Raw genomic sequence first — 12,759 nt, forward strand, 5'->3', positions numbered from 1 at the left:
ATGCCATGGTGAAGACAAAGGCATACAGCTAGAAGTTGTCAGTTACCTCTGCTTCCTGCAGGTCCTCTTGAAAGGAGATGGGAAGGGGCCACCTCCTTGACTGCCACCTCCACCCTTGAACCAACTGATGTAGATTTTCCCCAAAGACCCCAAGGATTGCAGCACCGCCATCATGAGTGATACAGACTATGTTAGAAGGTAGCCCATTGGCTGGCTCTGGGTGTAGTCAGAGATGATAGTTGCTTAGGTGGCAGAATTTGAGGACCCTGGAAGTGCCCAATCTCCTCAAAATATCCCCACTTTCACTAGACTTACTCTTGGACATTTAAGCCTTTATGTTGGTTGAAGGCCCTATTGAAATGCAGATGTGATGATCGCAAGAGCACTTTTAGCCTAAATCCGCCAAAATATGACTAGACCATGTCAGCAGCACTGGAAGATCGTCTAGAAAAGTATCATTTTTTTCCCACTTACAGATGAGAAAATTGAGGTTCAGAGAGGCTGAAGTGACTGACCCAAACTCATAGTTAGTAAATGACAGAGGGATAAATTGAGAGCAAAGTCCTGACCCCCTTCATTCACTCAATAAAGATTTATTAGCATCTATTATATTTCACGGAGAAGGCAGTGGCACCCCACTCCAGTACTTTTGCCTAGAAAATCCCATGGACGGAGGAGCCTGGTAGCCTTCAGTCCATGGGGTCGCGAAGAGTCAGACACGACTGAGCGACTTCCCTTTCACTTTTCACTTTCATGCATTGGAGAAGGAAATGGCAACCCACTCCAGTGTTCTTGCCTGGAGAATCCCAGGGATGGGAAAGCCTGGTGGGCTGCCGTCTATAGGGTCCACAGAGTCGGACACGACTGAAGCGACTTAGCAGCAGCAGCAGCAGCATTATATTTCAAGCACTAAGAATATAGCTGTATCTTACTAACAGACAAAAATCTTTACCTTCAGGAAGCTTATACTGCTGCTGGGGGAGAGGGCCAATAAATATATAAACTGATTAATTTCAGATAGGTAAATTCTATCAGGAAAATAAAATCGACCACTAGGACAAAAAAGGGACTGGAAGAGGAGAGAAGTACCCCAGCAAGGAGGCTTGGGAAGGCGTCCCCGAGATGTGAGTTTCTTCTAAATCCTGAATGATAATGTGCAAATCAAGGGAAGATCTGAGGGGAGAGCACGGTGGATGGAGAAGACCACAGGCCCTGCCTTAGGACCAGGCTGAGCTGGGGATGGTAAATGGGGAGTGTGGAGACTGGGAGAGACAGGGACGGAAGCTGGACCAGAGAATTGGCAGGGACTTTGTAGGTCCTATAGCTTCCCTGGTGGCTCAGATGGTAAAGAATCTGTCTGCATGGTGGGAGACCCCAGTTTGATCCCTGGGTCAAGAAGATCCACTGGAGAAGGAAACGGCTACCCACTCCAGTATTCTTGCCTGGAGAATTCCATGGACGGAGGAGCCTGGTGGGCTACAGTCCATGGGATCACAAAGAGTTGGACATGACTGAGCGACTAACACTTTGTAGTTTCCTGGTGAATTTGGATTTTTATGCTAATTTCAATAAAAGCTGATCTATAAGAGATGCTAAAACAAAGGACAAATCCTGCCCACTGTCATATTTTTGTTAAGTTTCTGCACTGGGGTTAGGGACCCCTCCTCTAAAGGTGCCTCAAGATATAAGCTGATCGCTGATTGCTAACCAGCTTGATGGGGAGCGGGACACCTCACCCAGGCCATTTGTTCCTGGGGGCAGAGAGCAGAGGAAGAACGCTTCCCTTGTACCTCCTGGTTCTCCACCTCCCCCGGAAGAGAACTCAGGCTGTCTCAAAATGCGGTTCTTAACCTTGGCTCTTGTGGGAATCATTTGGAGAGTTTATTTTTAAAATATTTAAGCCCAAACCTCTGGATCCACCAACTCTGACTTAATTTGGTCTGGACTGAGAGACATGAATATACAAACTGACAATAGCCAAACCACATATGACAACAGAACTCTGACCCACCGTCTGCAGCAACCAGCTGAGGAAACCAAACTACAACCTCTTTAGCACTGGCACCAGACACACAGTTCTTAATCTACATCTGCCAGCTTCCCTAGTTTTGGCTCCTGCTTCCAACTTAGGAAGAACCAAGAAAAGTCAAATATGCACCCCTACCCAACTATATAGGAAACCCTTCTTCTCGTTTCCCCATGCCAGCAACCACAATCAGGGTACCCCTGGAGCCTTCCTTTTTTTACACCCTAAAGCTGTCCTACTCTTCTGCCTGCCTCTGAGTCTACCAAATGCTGGTGATGGTGGCTGTTTCTCTTGCTAGAACAAACGGTGAATAATTAGCTTTTGATTTGCTTTGGGTCTTTTTCATTTATTTCCACAGGGTGCAACTCAGGAATTGGGTGTTTAAAAAGTTCTAATGCACAACCTAGGTTGAGAACCATGGCTCTGAATCAGTGGTTCCCAAAGTGTAGTCCCTGGACCAACAGTGTTAGCATCATCTGGTAACTTGTTAGAAATGCAAATTCTATCAGTTCAGTTCAGTCACTCAGTTGTGTCCAACTCTTCGTGACCCCATGAACCCCAGCATGCCAGGCCTCCGGGTCCATCACCAACTCCTGGAGTTCACCCAAACCCATGTCCATTGAATCAGTGATGCCATCCAACCATCTCATCCTCTGTCATCCCCTTCTCCTCCCATCTTCAATCTTTCCCAGCATCAGGGTCTTTTCAAATGAGTCAGCTCTTCGCATCAGGTGGCCAAAGTATTGGAGTTTCAGCTTCAACATCAGTCCTTCCAATGAACACCCAGGACTGATCTCCTTTAGGATGGACTGGTTGGATCTCCTTGCAGTCCAAGGGACTCTCAAGAGTCTTCTTCAACACCACAAGTTAAAAAAAAAAAAAAAGAGCATCAATTCTTTGGCAATGCTATATCTTCTTTATTATTTTTAGGCAATTTCCTCATAGTCCTAGTTTGCTGAGAGTTTTTATCGTGAAAGGTTATTGAATTTTGTCATATGCCTCTTCAGTATCTGTTGAGATGGCACAGAAACAAACACAGAGTCAAGAAGGTAAGTTTAACAGTACAGAAAGGAAGCTCTGAGGCTACAAAGGAAGGACTAATGTAAAGCTTCAGAAAGGAAGTGGTACATGAATAGTGCCTTAAAGGGTTAGAGTCTCACCGAACCATGAGGTAGAGAAGAGGATTCCAGGCAGAAAGAACAGAATGACCCAGTATGCCAGCAAATTTGGAAAACTGAGCAGTGGCCACAGGACTGGAAAAGGTCAGTTTTCATTCCAATCCCAAAGAAAGGCAATGCCAAAGAGTGCTCAAACTACCACACAATTGCACTCATCTCACACGCTAGTAAAGTAATGCTCAAAATTCCCCAATCCAGGCTTCAGCAATACATGAACCGTGAACTTCCAGATGTTCAAGCTGGTTTTAGATAAGGCAGAGGAACCAGAGATCAAATTGAAAACATCCGCTGGATCATGGAAAAAGCAAGAGAGTTCCAGAAAAATATCTATTTCTGTTTTATTGACTATGCCAAAGCCTTTGACTGTGTGGATCACAATAAACTGTGGGAAATTCTGAAAGAGATGGGAATACCAGACCACCTGACCTGCCTCTTGAGAAACCTATATGCAGGTCAGGAAGCAACAGTTAGAACTGGACACAGAACAACAGACTAGTTCCAAATAGGAAAAGGCTGTATATTGTCACCCTGCTTATTTAACTTATATGCAGAGTACATCATGAGAAACACCGGGCTGGAAGAAGCAGAAGCTGGAATCAAGATTGCTGGGATAAATATCAATAACCTTAGACATGCAGATGACACCACCCTTATGGCAGAAAGTGAAGAAGAACTAGAGCCTCTTGATGAAAGTGAAAGAGGAGAGTGAAAAAGTTGGCTTAAAGCTCAACATTCAGAAAACGAAGATCATGGCATCTGGTCCCATCACTTCATGGGAAATAGATGGGGAAACAGTGTCAGACTTTATTTTTGGGGGCTCCAAAATCACTGTAAATGGTGATTGCAGCCCTGAAATTAAAAGATGCTCACTCCTTGGAAGGAAAGTTATGACCAACCTAGATAGCATATTCAAAAGCAGAGACATTACTTTGTCCACAAAGGTCCGTCTAGTCAAGGCTATGGTTTTTCCAGTTGTCCTGTATGGATGTGAGAGTTGGATGGTGAAGAAAGCTGAGTGCCGAAGAATTGATATTTTTGAACTGTGGTGTTGGAGAAGACTCTTGAGAGTCCCTTGGACTGCAAGGAGATCCAACCAGTCCATTCTAAAGGAGATCAGTCCTGTGTGTTCATTGGAAGGACTGATGCTGAAGCTGAAACTCCAGTAGTTTGGCCACCTCATGCGAAGAGTTGACTCATTGGAAAAGACCCTGATGCTGGGAGGGATTGCGGGCAGGAGGAGAAGGGGATGACAGAGAATGAGATGGCTGGATGGCATCACTGACTCGATGGCCATGAGTTTGAGTGAACTCCGGGAGTTGGCGATGGACAGGGAGGCCTGGTGTGCTGCAATTCATGGGGTCGCAAAGAGTCGGACATGACTGAGCAACTGAACTGAAGGCCTAGAGTGATGAGAGTGGAGGAGGTGGTAAGGAAGATGGTAAGGATGGTTTCATGGCTGACGTGAAAGATGAGCGCACAGGAAGAACAGAGGAAAGGTGAAAGAGTTAGTAGGAAACGTAAGGAAGAAAAGTGAAAGTGAAGTCGCTCAGTAGTGTCCAGCTCTTGCAACCTCATGGACTGTAACCCACCAGGCTCCTCCATCCATGGGATTCTCCAGGCAAGATTACTGGAGTGGGTTGCCATTTCCTTCTCCAGGGGATCTTCCTGACCCAGGGATTGAACCCAGGTCTCCCGCATTGCGGGCAGATGCTTTTAACCTCTGAGCCACCAGGGAAGCCCAAGGAAGAGAAGTAGGGGTCAAATTAGCCTGGACTTTGGTGGTTTGTGGGCTTTCCCAGTGGCTCAGCAGTAAAGAATCCACCTGTAATGTAAGAGCCACAGGAGACATGGGTTTGATCCCTGGGTTGGGACAATCCCTGGAGGAGGGCATGGCAACCCCACTCCGGTATTCTTGCCTGGAGATTCCCCATGAGGAACCTGGTAGGCTATAGTCCATAGGGTCACAAAGAGTCAGACACGACTGAAGTGACTTAGCATGCATGTATGGATGCTATGTAAAAACCCACCAAAGCTGACTAAGGTTGAAAAGATGGAATTGCTTAAGAAATAGGAGATTTCTCAGAACCCGAAGACAAGACCACATCACAGAGTCAAGAAGACTGAAACTTGGAGGTAGGTCATGGTGAGCCCAAGCAGTGTTCATGCTTCAATTTTTAACTCTTCTCTCTATAGACAGAAATGTTTCCTTCTTTCTCTTTTCAGACAGGAATTCTGGTCAATCCAGTCTCTGTGACACCTGTCCTGTTCATAGCACTAGAGTTTGCACGAAACAGACCCAGACACCCGGAGAAAACAGCTCTGTGGTCCCAGTGCCTGTTCTTGATGTGACATTTCTGGTTGGTACAGCTCCCATCATGGGACCGCCCCTGGTTCAGTCAACTATTGCTAAAGGCCAAGGTCACATTTTTGTGAATATGGTGCCTGGTAGCCCAACCCTGGATGGGAGAAGGAACGATTCCCAGAGAAAGGGGACCTGTGACTCATGGACTGGGTGGATACCCCAGAAATTCTCACCTGTGGCCCTGGAAGCCATAATAAGGGGTTTGGACTTTATCCTCTGGGCAACTGGAGAGACTGAGAGGAATGAAAAAGATCACGTTTGGCTTTAACAATGTTGTAGACTACATGGAAATGGATCATAAGGGGGAGAAACTCAGGGCTTGGGAAAGTGTTGAAATAATCAGGCCACAAAATGACAAGGTCCAAATTAAGAAAAAGTGATGAGACTGGAGAAGCATTTTAAGGATTGAAGCAATAGGCTTTGGTGACTGATCAGAAGTGGAGGCTGGGGGCAAAGGAGCTGAGAGGTTCCTTGCTTTCCTCCCAGTGGGATAAGGAAGAGAGTGAGCTAGCCAGTAGCACCGAGGCTACAGAAGGTGGAGGAATTGGGAAGGACATGCATAGAACAAGGAGTGTGGGGAAGTAAGGCTAGCCTTACACACACTGAATTTGAGAGGTGTGTGGACGAAGAAATCAATGGGTCACATCTGCTGGACCTTTTCCCAGACAGACCCGCTTGAAACAAGCTGCATTGCTAATAAAAGAGCATTGGGAGGCATCATGAAATTATTCTCATCTCACTGATTGGTAATTGTGAAAACAGGAGGAAGCCAAATCTAGAAGGGAGAATGTGGGCTTTGAAGTCAGTCCATGGGTATCCATCAGCAGTGTGACCTTGAGAAAAGCATTCAACCTTTCTGAGTCTCAATTTTGTCATCTGTGAAATGGTATATCAGGTTGATCTTATGGAATTATGATGAAAAATATTAATATCTGTAGAGTCCTTACAAAATAGAAGGCCCTCAGTAAGTGGTCACTGGGATCATTACTGTTTTTCACCATCATGTGATCTGGATTTTTGCATGCAGGCAGAAATGCTGTAGGGCTCCCCAGGTGGTGCAAGTGGTAAAGAATCCCTCTGCCAGTGCAGGAGACACAAGAGACAGAGGTTCAATCCCTGGGTTGGGACGATTCCCTGGAGAAGGAAATGGCAACCCACTACAGTATTTCTTGTCTGGAAAATTCCATGGACAGAGGAGCCTGGCAGGCTACAGTTCATAGGATCACAAAGATCTGACATAACTGAGCACTCACACACAGAAATGTTATATCCACAGTTTCAGGACTGAAGCTGGGTTTCCCAAAGAAGCAAGCCCATCCACTCCCTGCCATAAATGCTTCCTGAAATGATTCATCAAACCTATGGACCATTTAATGAAACTCTAACACAGCAACTGAAAGCAAAATAGATGCAAAATTTGGGTCTACACAAGCAATCAACTGACTCTAGCTGATAAATTTGACTATTGAGAGCATCGGGAGGCATCAGTACTCAAACTGATGGTGAAGATAAGAACAATAGCCATCTATGGGCTCTCTATTGCATGTTGAATACTGTTCTGAGGATTTAGAAACTACAAACTCGTTAAACCTTCACAAACAACCCTACAAAATCAGAGCTATTATTATCACCCCCATTTTACAGATAAGGAAATTGAGGCCCAGGGAAGTAAAGTAATCTTCCAAGACTGTACTGCTGGGATGCAGTAGAGCCAAGACTGGCTCCCAGGAAGTCTGCCCTGGAGCTCACAGGCTCATCAGGTCACAAATACTGCATAATTCAAACTCTTATTTTTCATTGTTCTTCCAAAGGACATCTCACTGTTTAGCTGAGCATTGATTCAACTGAGTGTGAGGAATGTTGGAAATAATTTCTTTGGGGCTAATTTCCTCTTTGAAATAAATTAGGGCATTTTGCTCCTCGTACACCCTCGCTTGCATTCAAATATTCCCTTGTGAGGAGGAAAGAGACTTCTACTGAAGGAGTAGTTAGTTATGGCACTTTCCAGCCAGGTAGTGTCCTGCTTCCAGCCACAATTTGGGGTAGAGGAGGAGGGAGGATGTTAAAATCTGAACTCACAATGGGAGGGCATCCTTCAGCTGTAGGGCTCCTACAGGGGTTGTCTTGGGAAGCCCAGTCTCAGAGATGTGGAAAGAGATCAAGAATCTTAACCTTTGAGGGTCAAGGGCCTCCCTGAGAATCTAAAGAAAACTGTAGACTCTTTCCTCATAAAAATGCACAAGCACAACCCTATACAAAAATAAATATTCTCTTTTTAAAAAGGGACTTCCTTGGTGGTCCAGTTGTTAAGAATCCACCTTCCAATGAAGGGGACATGGGTTCGATCCCTGGTCGGGGAACTAAGATCCCACGTGCTGCAGGACAACTAAACCCCCACACCACAACCACTGAACCCTCAAGCCACAAGTAGAGAGAAGCCCATGTGCCACAATGAAGAGCCCACGTGCCCAAAGCCCTGAGGCAGCCAAAAATAGATAAATAGTTTTGAAATGCACAAGCATGACTCTAAATAAAAATGTCATAAATCTGGGGGAACATGGATCCCCTGAAGTGCACCCCTGAACCTCAGGTTAAAAAGCTCTGCCACAGAAGATAGACCAGGCAGGCACTTTAATTCCCTCCAAATTCAGTCTCAGCTTATTAATTTGTAATGTAACTCCCTGGAAATCTCTCTGTAATATTGAAATTCATTATGCCCATTTATCATGCTCTGCCCTTGAGACACTTGTGAAATTAGCTGCGGAGACCAATTTGGATGGGCAGGCCCCATTTCTCACCTGACATGAAGTTATATAAGGAGTTATGTCCTGCCTAGCCAGTCTGGAGTACCGCATAAGGTTGCATCTCTTTGAAAATTCCAATAAAATGACTCAGCCCTCATCCTGATTATGATGGAAACTCTGTTCTTATTATAAGCACCTCCTTCCCTAAATAATGTCTGAGATGCTGAGGAATGGTTACCGAGTCTGTGATCAATCCTTCTGAAGCCCACTCACCACCCGGTGGGGCTGTTGCTGTGGTGGTTACAGTGCTCCACGCACCCGAGCAAGTCAGCAATAAGGAGTTTTCTTCAAATTCCTTAATTTGAGAAGTCACCGATGTCCCACCTGCGTGCCTGGCAGCAAGGCCAGCATCATTCTTCAACATATTTTATTTTTTTATTTCTATTTTTTGGGGCATGCATCACGTCATATGGGATCTTAGTTTCCCAACCAGGGATCAAAATAATTGTCAAGGACCCACAGCTGAGAGCCTGGGAAGATTAACAGAGGATTGGGAGGGGATCCCAAGCAAAGTTGGGAAGAGGTGTGGTTTAACAACTTTGAAATGACTTTTTATATATTCTAGGGTTATGGACATAAGTCAGTGTGTCATGGATAATAGGATCCAGGATTTTTTTTTTTTTTTTTTTATTTTATTCTTAGTTAAAAAAAATCACATGCTCCCCATCCTGAACCCTCCTCCCTCCCAACCTCCCCATACCATCCCCCTGGGCCTTCCCAGCGCACCAGCCCCAAGCATCCAGCATCGTGCACTGAACCTGGACTGGCATCTCGTTTCATACATGACATTTCACATGTTTCAATGACATTCTCCCAAATCTTCCCACCCTCTCCCACAGAGTCCATAAGACTGTTCTATACATCAGTGTCTCTTTTGCTGTCTCGTACACAGGGTTATCGTTACCATCTTTCTAAATTCCATATACATGCGTTAGTATACTGTATTTATGTTTTTCCTTCTGGCTTACTTCACTCTGTATAATAGTCTCCAGTTTCATCCACCTCATTAGAACTGATTCAAATGTATTCTTTTTAATGGCTGAGTAATACTCCATTGTGTATATGTACCACAGCTTTCTTATCCATTCATCTGCTGATGGACATCTAGGTTGCTTCCATGTCCTGGCTATTATAAACAGTGCTCACGATGAACATTGGGGTACACGTGTCTCTTTCCCTTCTGGTTTCCTCAGTGTGTATGCCCAGCAGTGGGATTGCTGGATCATAAGGCAGTTCTATTTCCAGTTTTTAAGGAATCTCCACACTGTTCTCCATAGTGGCTGTACTAATTTGCATTCCCACCAACAGTGTAAGAGGGTTCCCTTTTCTCCACACCCTCTCCAGCATTTATTATTTGTAGACTTTTGGATCGCAGCCATTCTGACTGGTGTGAAATGGTACCTCAAGGATCCAGGATTTTCATTGCTGGAAAATGAAGTTATAAATATAGAAAATGCAAGGATGAGAGGTATCTGCATGAGCTCATGATTTGAACTAATGGTTTTTAATATAATACAGATATATAAAGTGTGAAGATATATATATATATATATTTGTGTGTGTGCATGTGTATACGCATTTACGGGCTTCCTTAGTGGCTCAGATGGTAAAGAATCCACCTGCAAAGCAGGAGACCTGGGTTCGATCCCTGGGTCATGAAGATCCCTTGGAGAAGGGAATTGCTACCCTTTCCAGTATTCTTGCCTGGAGAATCCCATGGACAGAGAAACCTGGAAGGCTGCAGTCCACGGGGTCACAAAGAGTTGGACACAACTGAGCAACTTTCACTTTCACACACACACACACACACATATATATTTATATATTTCTTACTTCTTTCCACCAAGAAGGACAAAAATCAGTGACACTCTAGTAGCAGTGAGCATGCCTAGCACCCAGATCTTGGTTTCTAAATCTTTCCCGTTGAAAAGCAAGAGGGCTCCTTAGGAAAACAGTTGATTTTAAGGCTGGAGCAGGGATCAGACAAAGTGAGCCTGGAACATCTTATGCCAAAAAAGTTTAGAAGTACTCAAAGAATGATGGAAAATGTGAAAGGATATAGAAACAGTCGAAGAGCCCCCTAAAGGCCAAATCCTGGACAACTTAAGCATTGGAATAAATCATGACAGGAGCAAATTATAACCCACTAAACCAAATACAAATAAATTGGTAAAAACTTATAAAAATAAATAAATGGGACAGAAGAACTCTCTTACAATGTAATACATCAAACGCAGAGGAAATGATGAAGATAGATAATCATCATTTGGCAATCACAATGGTAATAACTGATTCATCAATTGACTCATCAATGGATACTAAAGCTAGTGGATTAAAGTGTCATGAGAAACAGGATATTCACATGGTCTTGAAGAATCTCTATGTAAGACACCTGTTAATAACAAAGAAAAAAACTGTAACTTTGAGAAAACTGTCAGAAACCATCACAACCAAGTTCAAATTCAACATCGCTGGTAATGAGGCAAATCAACAATGACTATCTCTTGATTGAAGCACTGAAAAAGAGACAACTTCTCTTCCAGAGTATTTCCTGTCAAAAATGTATAAGCTAAATCTAATCATGAGGAAACAGCAGAAACCCATACTGAAGGACAGCCTGCAAGCTAACTGGCCAGTATTCTTCAAAAGTGTCAGTACCATGGAAGGCAAAGAAAGCCAGAGGAACCGGTACAAGTTAAAGGAGATAATAGAAACATGACAAGTGAATACAATATGTGACCCAGGATTTTCTTTTACTGTAAATGACATTTTTTTACACCTCTGGCAAAATTTTAGCAAGGTCTGTAGATTACATGATCATATTATAAAATACAAAGTTCCAGTTTTAATAATTAAACTTGTTTATGAAAGAGGAATTTTCTTGTTTTCAGAGAGAGACACACTGAATTACACAGGGATAAGGAGTTACCATGGAGAAGGAAATGGCAACCCACTCCAGTATTCTTGCCTGGGGAATCCCCATGGATGAAGGGGCCTGGTGGGCTGCAGTCCATGCAGTCACAAAGAGTCAGACATGACTGAGCGACTAAGCATGAGCACAAGGAGTTACCATGTTTTACTTTCAAACAGTTGAGCATGGTGGAGGGTAGGGAGATGGACTGTTAACATTTGAGCAATTTGGGTGAATGGTATATGGGATTTTTTGATACGGTTTTCATATCTTATCTGTAGGTCAAAAAGAATTTTATAACAATGATTTTCTTGTTCTTCCTGTTTCTGTGGATTGCAGGGCTCAGCTGGTCGGTTTTTTTCTGGTCTTACTCAGGATCTCTTGCCTCTAGAGTCAGATGTTGGCTGGGGCAGGAATATTCAAGATGGTGCCACTCACATTTCTCTCTCTCATCCCGGGTTTCTGAGGGTGACCGAGAGGCTGGACTGGAGGGACGCTGAAATTGGGGGCTCCTCCCTCTCATACAGTCTCAGGGTTCTCCCTCTCCAGGCTGTCCCACGTAGTCTGTCCTGCAGGACTTACGTGGTGACTGAGGGGAGTCCTGCTGCTGCTAAGTCGCTCAGTCGTGTCCAACTCTGTGTGACCCCATAGACGGAAGCCCACCAGGCTCCCCCATCCCTGGGATTCTCCAGGCAAGAACACTGGAGTCGGGTGCCAGTCCTATGAGTGCCAAACTGAAAGTCTCCAGGCCTTCTTGAATCCTAGGGCCCTAAGAGATTATTTGTCACTTCCACTGTGGTCTCTGTTGATTTAAGAGAGCCACAGGGTCAGCCAGACTTCACAGAGTTCTCAGTGGCTAACTGGGGGTCAGGTCTGGAGACCAGCTACCTACCATAACCATAATAGAATTTGATCAGGGAAGCAGAACCCCTGCGGGTACAAAATAAGAGGTTTGTTATATGAATAAGACCTTACACAATCATGGAAGAAACGGAGAAAGGCGGGTTTAAAAGGAAGGGCTAGAAGATCAGCCAAAGCTGATCTGGCATGGACAGACAAGTCAGTGCTTTCAGGGAACATGGGGAGCCAGGTATGCGGTTGGAGGACCCACACATGGCTGGTTGAGAAGTCCACGGGAGGCAATTACCTCTGTGTCTGGGTTGAGCCTGCAGATGCTACTGGTCAGCAGGCAGGGTCAATGTCAGAAAAAAGAGCTGGTCACAGATGTAGGAAGAGTGAGGATAAGCTTGAAACTGCCAGCAATTATGCGTCGTAATTTCACTGCATTTAAAGCCTCAAGACTTTCACAGAGAAGGAGAAATATTGTATGACATCCTTTATGTGTGGAATCTAAAAAGAAAGGACACAAATGAACTTACAAAACAGAAAGAGACTCACAGAGAACGAGTTTATGATTGCCAGGCAGAGGGGAAGGATAGGGGAAGGGATAATTGGGGAGTTTGGGATGGACATTGCTA

This window comes from Bos mutus, chromosome 14 (genome assembly GCF_027580195.1).
Source record: "Bos mutus isolate GX-2022 chromosome 14, NWIPB_WYAK_1.1, whole genome shotgun sequence".
In the NCBI taxonomy this organism is placed as follows: domain Eukaryota; kingdom Metazoa; phylum Chordata; class Mammalia; order Artiodactyla; family Bovidae; genus Bos; species Bos mutus.